The sequence below is a fragment of the Sphaerodactylus townsendi genome, linkage group LG07 (assembly GCF_021028975.2).
Source record: "Sphaerodactylus townsendi isolate TG3544 linkage group LG07, MPM_Stown_v2.3, whole genome shotgun sequence".
Lineage (NCBI taxonomy): Eukaryota > Metazoa > Chordata > Lepidosauria > Squamata > Sphaerodactylidae > Sphaerodactylus > Sphaerodactylus townsendi.
In genome coordinates, this window is record NC_059431.1 from 35268519 (window position 1) to 35282129 (window position 13611).

At 45.6% G+C, this 13611-nt stretch overlaps 1 protein-coding gene across 1 annotated transcript in view; it reads left to right on the forward strand.

The window, feature by feature from the left end:
* The first annotated feature begins 4414 nt into the window (after window positions 1-4414).
* Window positions 4415-13611, forward strand: part of LHFPL2 (LHFPL tetraspan subfamily member 2) — a 125237-nt gene continuing 116040 nt past the window's right edge. Inside the window, exon 1 of the mRNA XM_048504183.1 lies at window positions 4415-4978. The gene's annotated coding sequence lies outside the window, so the exon portion shown is untranslated. The remainder of the gene's footprint in view (window positions 4979-13611) is intronic.

Below are 13611 nucleotides of genomic sequence, written 5' to 3' on the forward strand. Positions count from 1 at the left end.
CTGTTGCCCCCTTCCTCTGCCACCTGAGGTAAGTGGGACAAGGGGCGTGGGGGAGCATGAAGGGCACATGGGGGGCGGGTTTGCCCCAGGCGCCATTTATTGCCAGTATGCCTCTGAGGATAATACTTAATTCACATATTATGTTGTGACTATTCACAGTTTGGGTCTACAGTTCCCACTCTGTGAATTCTGACTTGTGAACATTAGCCTTTAGATCTTGCAAGTATCAGCCTGTTTTGTGGCTAATGTTCTGAGGTGATATGGAAAACAGGCAACTGCAGGTAGAAGAAGAGTTGGTTTTTATATCTTGCTTTTTCTCAAAGTGGTTACAATTGCCTTCCCTTCTTACCCATACAATATGCACGAGATGGGGGGGGGGGGCGAGAGATTGCGAGATGGAGGGGGGGGCTGAGAGAGTTCTTAGAAAACTTTGAGTGGCCCAAGTTCACCCAGCAGGCCTTATGTAGAAGAGTGGGGAATCAAACCCAGTTCTTCAGATCAGTCTACCATTCTTAACCACTATGCTGGTAGTAGAGAATCTGTGGCTCATTCCGCACATGCAGAATAATGCACTTTCAAACTGCTTTCAGTGCTCTTTAAAGCTGTGCAGAATAGCAAAATCCACTTGCAAACAGTTGTGAAAGTGGTTTGAAAACGCATTATTTTGCGTGTGCGGAAGGGGCCTGTGAGTTCCTGTCCTTTGAAACAAAGGAAAGCCAATTTTATACTTTTCATTTAAAGCAAAGAACTCACGTCCCTATTCCTATAATACTGAGAGGATTTTGTTCTCCTGTCAGTTGTATGAGTGTGAGGGGGCTCCCCTTCTGGCCTTATAAAGGATTCGTAGACTGCCAGAATACCCAAAGATTATTGGATCTCCCAAAGTCCATACATCTTAGCTGAAGAAATGCTCAGATAGATAGGTCCTCATCTGTTTAACCAATGGAGAACTGAGGCTACTTCCAAATAATATTTATAAGACCATCATACAAGCTTTTGGCAAACATTTTCAAGCTTTGTACTCATTTTGTACCTCCTCCAAGAAGTCTGAAATAGTTTCCAATAATTGTTCTTTTTTTACTTTCAGACCTTCATTCTGGGCCAAGTAATTTTAAACAAGCCCGAGAAACGATATATTGTCTCATTATTCAGATATGACAGGATTTTTGGTTTTAATTTCCAATATCTTATTTTGTCTGCCCTAGACTAACTTTGACTTCAAGCATATGATTATTTATTTAGGAATAAGAGTAAATAACACAGCTGGGCTTACTTCTGACTAAACATGCAGGACGCTGGGATGCATGTTCTGAATAAACCACATAGGTAATGTGAAAACTCTTTCCTGTAAGTAAGTCTCATTGACTAAATTTCAATAGGATTCTGAGTAGAAATGTGTAGGATGGCACCATGAGTCCATTATCATTCAGTATTTCACTATTTGTTGCAATTTTTGTCACTCCCTGTTTATCTTTGCATCCATTTTCCTTCCGTTGTTGTTTCAAAGTTTACATTGCAAAATCCTATGGGAAGTGAGTTTCATTCTTGAATTACATAGAGGATCAATACAGTGTAGCCACTAGACCTCATAAAATGCACTTTCCCAGGCTCCCAACTCAGTTCCTACAGTTTGCTGGTTAAATTATTATAGACTATAGGCCAGTGGTGGCAAACCTTTGGCACTCCAGATGTTATGGACTACAATTCCTATCACCCCCTACCAGCATGACCAATTGGCCAAGCTGGCAGGGGCTGATGGGAATTGTAGTCCATAACATCTGGAGTGCCAAAGGTTTGCTACCACAGCTATAGACCATTATAGGGGGGGAAAGCATTTACCAACTGCACCGTCCCCTTTCCTTTTGTTCTCATGATAATCATGTGAGGTGGCATCCAGAAAGGGAAATGCCCTATAATGCTGAACTGTTCCTACAAGCTAAAACAATTAAACTGAGGCTGGCATAGATTGGTCACCTAATCAGAAGACAAGAGTCACTGGAAAAGAAAATAATGCTATGAAAGGGTAAAGGCAGCAGGAAAAGAGGAAGATCCAACATAAGATGGATTGACTCTATAAAGGACTCCACAGCCTTGGGTTTGTAAGACCTGAGCAAGGCTGTTAATGATAGGATGTTTTGGAGGACATTGATTCATAGGGTTGCCATAAATCAGAAGAGACTTGATAGCACTTAACACATACACAACCTTACAGGAATCCCCACAGAGAAGGCTTATCAATTGAAGAATGGAGGATGCTGTGAAGAGAAAAATAACCATTTTGCTTGTCCATTACTATGTCCAAAGAGACTCCATTTTGTTTTTGTTTTTTGGAAAGGCTTATAAAAATCTTGTTTTCTGTCTGTCATGTTTTTCACATAGCCTAGTTGTTTGTAGACAGAGTTAGGTTGTACCATCACCAAAGTCAGATGCCTCATTATGGGCATGGAGTAATCCCTGATTATTTTCAGCTGGATTTGACTGGTCAGCAAGAGCCCTCATAGAAAGTTTCAAAGGGTGGGGTAATTTGCTTATCTTCCAGAGAGTTCTCACTAACTTGATATCTGATTGGTTAATTGGTAATTATTTGGTGTGGCCAGCTTTTGCCTAAATTAATCCCATTAGAGTTAGTAGCCATCTTTCATGTGTGGATTCTTGGGGTTTGATAAGAGATTCTTATAGCTAAGAAGAAGTACCTGATGAAATCAAATGTGTGGAGCAGAGGGGAAGAAAGATTCTATCCATGGTCCTATCCATATGTAGATCTGGATACAATAACAAAGCAATGCAGAATTGCACTTATCAGATACATAAGTCATGCAGAGACATGGTAGAATCAGGCTGGGTGGCCAAAAGGGCATTTGTAACAGGACAAAATGTGGTCCTTCTAGAGCAGGAGTCTGCAACCTGTGGCTCTCCAGATGTTCATGGACTACAATTCCTATCATCCCCTGTCAGCATGGCCAATTGGCCATGTTGGCAGGGGCTGATGGGAATTGTAGTCCATGGACATCTGAAGAGCCACAGGTTGCAGACCCCTGTTCTAGAGGCTTCCAAACAGCCTTCAAAAGAGGCTGAGCACAAGCGCTTCAAAGCAGCAACATAAAATGCCACATGCTTCTGAGTATGTCTATTCAAAAGTAATCGACACAAAAGACCATGTGGGATATCCGTTGAGTAAAACGTGACTGGGAACTACTTCTTCTGTGTCACAACAAGCTCCTTTTCTTCTCCTCCTCGGCCCTTTCAAGTAAGGGATTGTCTATCTGGGGTCCCTCTACTCCACAGATCAACATTGCATTGTGTTTTTACGTTCCGTTTCAAGAAATGATCGTCTTTGGGTCCGCAGCACCGTTTAGGCAAGGAGGCAGCATTAAGATCTCTCTGCCTTTCCCTCTGTCTCTCTCACGGACAGCCAAAAAGTAGCTGAGCCAGGCGGGAACTCCTCAGCTACTGCTGCCGCCTTTTCTTCCACTCAGTCTCCGGTTTCCTCCGGCCAGCTTTATTATCGTGACTCCTCGGCTGCTTTTAACTGCAGCCCGCTCCGCCCCCCCCCCCCCCCCGGCGCGCTCCTAATGAGCTGCAGAAGCTGAGTCTGGGAGTCCCGAAACTCCCCAAGGGGGCGGCTCTCTGTCCCTCCCTCCTTGCTCCATGCATGAACCTTTTATTGTGTCTGCCACACTCGCTCCTCCTCGCCCGTTTGCCCGCCCGCTGCTGGGAGCCAGCCAGGGGGCTTCCCTCCCTCCTATCAACACACACCCCGGCTGGACTCGTCCTCCGCACCCCCTGGGGACGCTGCGCCTGGGCTGGAGCGCGCGGAGCAGCTTGGCTGCGGCGGCCACCCTCCTGCTTGCTGCGAGGCGGAAGCCGAGGGCTGCCCCCGCACGGCCCTTGTCGGATAATTCGGGTTTTCCTTGCGGGCGGCCAGGAGGAACAGACGCCCTTCAGCTGAGCCGCCGCCCTCCTATTTCTTCCCATCATGTTTCCCCTCCTTTTCTCGCCCTTTTATAACCTCATTAGGTCTCTCAGAAAGAAATCCTGCCCGTCCATATGTTAGTATATATATTTTCTCACCCGGCTCAAAAAATGTTTTTTTTTCCTCTCCAAACAAATATCCTAGTATTGGGGACGTACGTGCGACGTGTATATTACTATTCACCCCTCCTCTCTCTCTCGCTCTTCTCTCTCTCTCTCTCTCTCTCACACACACACACACACACACAGTTTGCACGTTTTCCTTAAACTTCTATGTACGCTTCTACCCATCTTCCATTTCAGAACTGCCCTGTCCAACTAGCTACTGGGTGCTTCCCTCCTTCTTAACTACCCCCTACCCCCGCACACACTTTCTTCTAACTTTACAATATTTCCAATGCAGTTCCGCCCTCGCAGGATGCGACTCGTGTAAGAAACCCCCCCACCACCACCTTTGCATATGCCTGGGCATTCATCCCCTATTCCCTCTTCTCCGCCCGCCCCATCACAATTGCACACTCCCCCCCGCTTCCACTGTGACTTGGGTACCATCCCATCTCGCTTCTCTTTCTTCCCCATCCCCTCCCTCCGGGGGGAACCCCATCGCTTTCCAGGAGTTACCCCTAACCCGTGCCACCCCCGTTCCCTTGGTTTGCAAGGGAGAAAGGGGGAAGGCAGGGGACGGCGGGGGGGACGACGGACGTCAGTGTGAGTGGGCTGGTCCGGGGCAGGACAGAGCCGGAGGACCTCCCCGCTCACCCCGCTGGTTCCCTCCCGCGGGAAGTCCCAGGCAGGGAAGGTCCCTCTGCGAGGAGCCGCGGATTCCTCCTGCTGGGCTGGCCGCGCCGAGGTCCGGGGGAGGGGCTGCCGTGGCCGAGTGGCCGAAGGCTGAGGCTGGGAGATTCCGACCACGCGCGCTCCAGGGCCGCTTCCTTCCTGGCACGGGGGGTTGCCAGCCCCGGGGAAACCTGCAAAGCAGCTCCAGAAGAGCAGGCGTGAAGGGCGGGTAAGTGGTTGGGGGGCGGGTGGCAGTTATGGGGATTCGTTTCCATTCATTGCAGATGCTGAGGAAGGGACTGGCGGCGGCGTTTGCGCTGCAAACTTCGTTCCATGTGCATAATGTTGGATAGGATAAAATAAAGGAGACGACTCTGTGTCGCTTCGGGGGAACCTCCGATGGGACCTTGAATGTGAAAAGCCATCGTGTGCGTATCATTAATGTTTCGTCCTGGTGCCCGTTTACTCGGAAGTAAGCCGCGTTGATCGCAGGGAGATTTTCGTTATAACATCTGCTAAGGTTTTTCCGCTAGAATCCTAGCGTTAGACCCACAAGTTGTGGAGACGGGAGTACTTCACCCGGTTGGGTGTGTATGTAAAAAAGGCAGCACATATTACGTGTCCCAAAATCCGGGAAACAGCGGCAGAGAAAATCTTCACAAACAGGTTTTGCAGCGGGGGATCAAAGGAGCTACCCTATATCTTACAACAAACAAAACGTGGTGTGTGCCTTTCCAAACACCGGGGAAGCGCCGCTCAGCCCCAAGTTTGTTTTTTGCCCATCTCCTGGGCAGATCTCGGTTCCTAAGGAGGCGGAACCGAGAGAGTACAAAAAACTTGGTAGTAGAGGGGACGTGTATATAGTTTTGTAGCTGTTTGGTGCAGATCCAGCCTCCCGCAGCCGTTCCCCTCCCATCTTTTTGTGCACGGCCCTGGCGAGCAGATAAATCTGCCGATGGTTTTATTGCTCTGCCGCCTGTTGCGTCTTTCCGATGTGGAAAATGAACGTGAAGCCGAGTGCATTGTTCGCCCCCAGACTTCTACCGGTCGGGGTCGCTGGGAAGGAGCCGCTGGTGTCTGGCACATGCATGCAGCAGCCCTGGTTGCGAGGGCAGCTCCTCTCTGCAGACTTAACTACCCTTTCCTCCCTTCTCCCCCGCCCCCGCCCCCCAGAGAAGAAGCCTCGCATTCTTTTCTCGCATTCTTGCACACACAGATTAAAGAAACCAACACACACACACACACACACACACCAAGGTCTTTGCTTTTACATCATCTAGGAGAAAAACCTCTTAGAACTGCTTTTATTTTTCTGTTCCTGTTGCATTTTTGTGGGAAGTGCTGTGATGACATGTGAAGGAAAAACCGCAGATCAGATGGCTGCTCCGCTAATTTAGCTTCCTTGAAGGTATCCCGCCCCTCGCACAGCATCTTTGCCTTTGAATTGCCTTCCTTGAGTGCCTTTTTACTTCTGTTTTGTGGTGGAGGGTTTATTGAGTTTCGGAAAGCAAAAGAAAGGCCTTTCCCCGGGGGTGATAATAGTGTGATTATTTCAGGGAGATCATTAGCATTAAACCTAAGACCTGGTCTGGGGAAACCAGTGTAGGTAACGGGGCAAATTAAATAATGTGTAGAACAGGAGTAATAATGTTATCTATTCTACTTTACGCAATTGTGTGTGCATGCAATCTGGTTGCTTAGAAGAAAGCCTTTCTGAATGCTATGGGGCAGACCCTCTAAGTGACCCTAGGAATGGAACCATAGATATGTACCTACCTATTAGGTAATTTATTCACCTGCTTATTAACCACCAGGCAGGTTGGTGTGTACCTGGGAATGCTTGACAAAGCAGCATTTAATCGACTGGATCTGATCAGTGCTGTATGTTATTAAAGTCATTCTATACTGTTCCAGTGTTGTTTGGATTGTTTATTTGCTTTCTAGGCTTCACTTTTTTTAAACAAAATCACTAATGGTGTTAGGAAGGAAAAAGGAAACGTGTAGAATAGAAGAACAATAAAGGAGCTTTTAACAATTGTGGTTGTTGTTCATTAAAAATAGGAAGAGCCCTTTGGCAGAGCAAATGTTTGTATTCCCAAGGAAATTGAGAATTGGACTATTATCAAACAAAATAGTGGTATGAATGCATCCTTTATATGTGCCAACTTTCATATAGTGCAGTATTCTCTAAAATACTAAATAGAGCTACTTAAGGAGATTAGTGCAGTTGCTGGCCCAGACACTTTCCAACTACTTTTTGTGTGTATCCTTATTGAGCTATTTTGCTTTTTCTGTATGTTGGATGGTTTGATGTGCATGCACAAATTAATGAGGGAATTATCTTTTTTTTAAAACCAGGATTCTCTACGTCAAAGCTCTTTAGAACCTCCACCAGCAATAAAAGGTGTAAGGGAAGGCAGAGTTCCTATTTGTGTATAGAAGGGCATTTTGACAGGTGCAGATGTCTTGCAGAGATGAGAAAGATTTACACTCTCATGCTTTAAAAGGTATATAATCCCTGTTTTGGTTGTCCTTAGACTATGTGTTCTCGAGCAAGAATTAAACTTGGCAGCAGGGACGTAGGTAAGGGGGGTTCTTGGGTTCAAACCCCCCATTGCATGTCTGAAGCTCCCCCCCCCCCTTAGTAGGTTTTTGCATTTTAAAGTGGTTTTTTGTTTTTGACCTGCAGGGGGCGCAGTTTTTAGGCTAATGGCACCATTTCAGGCCATTGTAAGGTGACACTCCTGATGATACCAGCCAACTTTGGTGAAGTTTCATTCAGGGGGTCCAAAGTTATGGACCCCCAAAGGGGGTGCCCTATCCCCCATTGTTTCCAATGGGAGCTAATAGTAGATGGGGCTACCCTTTTGAGGGTCCATATCTTTGGACCTCTTCAATCAAACTTCACTAAACCTAGGTGGTATCATCAGGATAGTCTGCTACTAATACCACCCAGGTTTGGTGAAGGTTGGTTCAGGGGGTCCAAAGTTACGGACTCCCAAAGGGTGTGCCTCCATCCCCCATTGTTTCCAATGGGAGCTAATAGGAGATGGGGCTACACCTTTGAGAGTCCATAACTTTGGACCCCCTGAAACAAACTTCACCAAACCTGGGTGGTATCATCAGGAGAGTCTCCTAAAGATACCCTGAAAGTTTGGTGCTGCTAGCTTAACAATTGTACCCCTGACAGCAGGCACCCCCCCAAATTTCCCCAGATTCTCTTTTTAAATCCACCCCCTTCGGCATGGATTTAAAGTGAGAATCTGAGGTCCCCAGTTCAAATGTTGAAAGTGATGCTGTTTCAGGGTGGGGGAGAATCCACCCCAAAACACCATCACTTTCAATGTTATTTTTACTGGGAACCCCAGATTCTCCCTTTAAAATGGATTTAAAAGGAGAATCTGGGCTCCCTAATTTAAACACCGTTGAAAGTGATGCCGTTTGGGGGTGGATTCCAGCATCACAGCAGCCGCCCATAGTGGGGGGGAGGGGTGCGCAAACCTCAGATTTTGCACTGGGCTCCATTTTCCCTAGCTACCCCTCTGCCTGGAAGGGAGAGAGAAGGGACTGCCAGCTGGGGAGCCCAGCCAGTGGGGGGGGGGGGGCAGGTCACAGGAGTCTGCTATCCCTTGCCTCGAAGAGCTGCTTTTTATAAGCACTGAGGCCATGGACGTGGCTTGGGGAGGCGTGGCCTCACCCCCGAAAACCCCTCCCCCCAATAAAAATCTATACCTACGTCACTGGTTGGCAGCCATTCTATTTGTAGCCACTGGTGAGAAAGATGCTGCTTTTTATGGACTGAGGAACAGTAATTGTTACCTCTCCTAGGCTTAGGAAGATCTCTCCTGCACTTGGCTTCTAGGGCTACAATTTTTACTTGTACTTGTTGACCTAAGTAAAGAACCTGATCATGACAAGACATAGATTGCTCGTATCTTTATGTGTAGAGACCTTGTAGAATTCTCTTATTTTGCATAATTGCACAAGTTTTATTGTTTTGCTTAATTTATTCTGGTTTTATTAGTCATTTGGGACTGGTTGGGGATTAACTATGCAGAGCGCCCAAATCCTTTTGTCAGCGACTAGAAATTATTTTAGCTACTTTTTTGACTTTTGAGATTTCGGCAGTCATTCTTAACTTACTTTAAAGTGATCTTCATTTTCATAAGGGTTAGAAACTGATGGACCTAGTGTTAGACTAGGATCTACAGAATCCCAGTTCTACAGAAATCTACAGAGTTCCAAAATCCCAGCCATGGAAGCCTGCTGAGTGGGCCAGTCACACCAGTCACGCACTCTCGGCATAACCTTCCTCACAGGGTTGTTGTGAGGATAAAACGGAGGAAAGAAGAATGATGTAAACTGCATTGGGTCCCCATTGGAAAGAAAGACAGGATATAAATAATATAAACTAAAGTGCATAGGATGTGGCTAATGCAGAACATCTTTTCTATGTGTGGTATGGAATTGGTTGCCTATGGAAGGAAACGCTAGACAACATTGTTTGCAATATAAAGACGTAATTTTTGTAATAAGTGGGTTCCAAGTGCTGCTTTTTGACTGACCTTATTGTTAGTATCCTCTCTTTCAGTGGTACTCACTCCACTGCTTGTGGAGAGCCACAGTTACATTTACCATCAACCAGAAGAGCCACATGAATACTGAATGCCCTGTTGTCCATGCCATCAAACACACATGTACAAGAATATAAGGTACAAGTGGAGGACCTGCAAGGATGTACAATCCATTTCTCTCTTCCTTACTGTTTTGTCTTTCCCTTCCTGGAAAACCCCCCCAGTGTCTCTTTCTTCCTGTTCCTTCTCTGTCTTTCACCCACTGGCCAATATACCTTTACCTGTTCCCCTGTCTTCACCTTTCCCTGGGAGCCTCTATCGAGGAAACCTGTGATCCAGCTATATGATGCTGGTTGCTGGGCTGGACCCAGTTGTGTGGTGTTGTCCACAGTATTGGTCCAATTGCATGGTAGAGAGCAAACGAGGCTATGTGCAGGGGGCATCTCATTTTCCCAGGTCAGCCCCTCCCCCCACTATTTTCTCTTTTCCTCCTGACAACCCCCATATCCACATCTTTCCCTGCTTCCTTTTCTACTTCCTACCCACCAACATACCTTTTATCTGCCCCCTCATCTTCAGCTGTATTTATTACTTCATTTATACCCCACTATACTCCCCAATGGGGCCACAAACTGAGTTATGTCATTCTCCTCTTCTCTGTTGTATCACAAAACAGCCCTATGAGAGGGTTAGACTGAAAGTGTGTGTCTGGCCCAAAGTCATTAAATGAGCTTCCGTGACAGTGTGGTGTGCCGGTTTCAGCTTCATACCAAGCCGAGGGAAGGCCCAGGTTCAAATCACCACACTGGGCCTTCCCTCGGCTTGGTATGAAGCTGAAACCGGCACACCACACTGCCTTTTGTGGAATGGCCACTGTTGAACAGTAGCAAGCAAATGGGCCTGAGTGAGTCATTAGGGTTGGGTGCTATCAAGTTGCTCTCTTGTTGCTGTCTGGTGCATCTTCTCTTAAAGGTCAAAACAAAGGTCTAGGAAAGGCCTTCTCTCCTTCTCTCTGCCTTTTATTGAATGAAAATAAGGCTTGAAGGCAGGCAGTACTGTTGTGGTTGGCTACCTACAGGCACTAAGGATATTCATTTCTTAAAGCTGCAGATACTGCTTCTGATTTTGGGAAGTTTAACACCCCCGATATATAGATGTCAGATTTTTCTGCAAAACAAAGCTTTTCAGTGTCAAGAAATTGGTTCTTAATGCAGTTTCTTGTTCTGTTCAAACACTAGTTCAGGCCAGAAGTCTAGATGAGATTAAAGTTTTCTTACTGAAACTCAGCAAATTGTTGTCTTCCAGAAACTTAGATAAGGGGACGGGAAACCGTGGTGCAGTTCACACCATCAAGACTAATCACCTCCAAGGACACCTGAGCTGGGAAAGTGCGTTCTGTCTAATCAACCACCTGAGAGCCAGTGGCATAGCACCCAAGGGACGTCTTGCATCATGCTTGTGCTGGTGTGGGGGTGTGGTGGCACACACGTGCCCTGGGCACACTTCCCCCTCGCTACGGCTCTGCTGAGAGCTCATAGTTGGAGGGAGCCTTTGCAGCTGCAGAGGGTGCCATCATGTGGGAAAATCCCCCTGACTCCTACATCACCTGGCCAGCAACAGGTTTGGTTGGTAAAGTGATGTCATTGGCCATACATTTGAGTGGCTAACTAGGGTCAGGCCAGCACAGTCTGTGGGCATATGGTTCATATCCTTCATTCTAGTTTTGTTCCTTGCCTCCTGCTTGGCCCTGCATTTCGTCTTGGTGTATATCTTGTGCCTTGTCTTGTTGGTGAATCTTGCTGACTGGAAACCTTGTCCTGGACTTTGATTACTGAAAGAATTCAGCCTTTGCAGAAACATTTTGTTATTTGAACCAGAGCTTATAACTGAGTAGTCTTTTGAATTAGCTTTCTTATTTTAGCTAGCTGTTGTGGTGGTTGTATTTGTCTCTTTTCTGCAGCCAGCTTATCCTCCATCTGTCAGGTACTCAAGTGTTAGAGTGAAAATGTGGTGGATGGTATCACTACTTTGGCATCCCATCCAAATACTAGCCAGAGTTAGGGCTGAGTGGGTGTAACTGGTCACCTAACAAGATTCTGTGATGTGAGTGGAGATTTGAACCTGGTCCTACTCCCAACTCCCTAACCGCTACATCAGTGCTGAGTAAGTGAATATAAGGGAGTGGAATATGAGGATGACTGACATCATGAAACTTTATTCAAATGCAGTCTATGGACACTGTAAGATAGGTCTTTCTTTTAAAGAAAGCACATTTATTCTACTGTTCTACATTTATTCTACATGTATTCTACTGTAATAAGCTGATTTAACAGACAACTGTAGTTTTTCAGATCTCTCAAAGCCCATACCCAACTCAACATCCATGACAGTGGTGGAGAGCTTATGATAAACTGTTAGAGAACAGATATCTGTTGGTAGCGCAAGTATGGCTTAATTTTATGGAAAAGAAATCCAAAATTGGAACAATCATTAGGAAAGTTGTATGATGGACTGTGCAAACCATTTGCAATATTTTCCTGTAGTTTATTGAGATACAGCCTGTTTTCATTCATTCCGTGTTAAAATAAGTTACCTCTTGTAATGCATTTACAGCTTTAGCATGGCCATACAAAAATAAATAAGCATGCTTCATTTAAACTTGTGCTTCCTAACAACAATTCGGATATTGTTACAGAGGTAACAGTTAAGAATCACTACATAGAAGTTAGATGCAGGGATATGTTAATTGTACTTTATATTTTTCTTCGTGTACATGATTGCCATAAGTGAATTAAATGAGAAGACAGGTGTACCAAAATCCTTTCAGGTTGAAGCTGATTATGACATAAAGTACCATGTGATATTTGTTGGCAAATGTATTCATTTTACTGAACAGTGCATGATTTATGCATTGTGTGTTCATCAGAGGCATAGCTGGGCCAAAGTGTGCCTAGTGCATACTCTGTGTTTTCTGCCCCCCCCATGCCCCCCAATGATGCCCCCAGTCCTAGTGCCAACACAGTCTCCTCGCAGAGAAGGAAAGTGGGGCTCCTGTGCCTGGAGCTGCAGCAGCAGCACCTTCCCTTCCCTCCAAGCAGGCGGCCTGCGAGGGGGGAGGGGGCGATTTTCCACCCCCAGGTGACCCACCAGCATGCGCCCGGTGCGTGGCACACCCCAATCCCCTTATAGCTGCGCCTCTGGTGTTCATTCAGTTAGTTTGTATAGCCACAGTCAGAATCAACAACTGTAAATGACCAGTAACCATTGGCACTTTTAATGTGATATCTGTCAGTGTTTATATAAGAACTCGCTTATCCTGAGTTATGCCAGCAGATAATGCTTGGTATGTTGTGTCGCTCTAGAAACAAAGCAAGAAACATTAAGAGACGAGTAGGAGGGAAAAATGCCTTTTGTTAATGAGGAAGTAAATGCTTATCATAAACCTTTATCTGCTTCTTTTGCTTTATCTGGTCAGGAGCTAGGCAGAGCATTCTGTATGCCTTACTTATCTCCTGCATTATACTTTCATACATCTCTTAAAGGGAAAATCTGCTTGTTCTGCTGTCAGATTCTTACTGCTTTGGTAAGACAGTGGTGTTTATAGTGAATGGATGGGTTTCAGTAGTGCATGCAGGCCTGGTCTTCCTGTGGTCGAGACTTGTGCACATTTGAACAGTATGGAAGCAGGGTCAATCAAGTGGGACCAAAGTTCAAGCCATAGAGCAGCTTTCTTAAGTTTGTAATTGGAAAGATCACAGGATTTAGGGGGATTGTTAAATTTCTTGAACTTTTGAAGCCATGACAAAAAATGTGGGTTTTGTTGGGGGAAAACAGGAAATTGGGGTGGAGTTTTAAAAAATATGCAATATCTTAACCTTTTTCACTGGGTGGGTCATGGTTGGCATTGTAAATTATCAACCTATTCTTGACCCTGGCACTGGGATGATATTATGCTGTTTAAGTATAAACAGTCACATTGAGAGACAGCATGGTGTAGTGGTTATTGAGTGTTGGACTAAAATCTGGAATACCACGTTCTGCCACTGAAGCTTGCTGGGTGACTTTGGCCTAGTCACACGTTGCATCACAGGGTTATTTTGAGGATAAAATGGAGGAAGAGAACAATGTAAATCACTTTGGGGTCCCACAGTGAAGAAAGATGATGTTTATATGTAAATAAATATACAATCCTCTGAATGGTTATTCAGCAGAAAGGCTCACTGAATCCCGTTATTCTTATTCTCAGGTAAGTGCATAGGATTGGACTGAAATTCTGCAACCATTTATA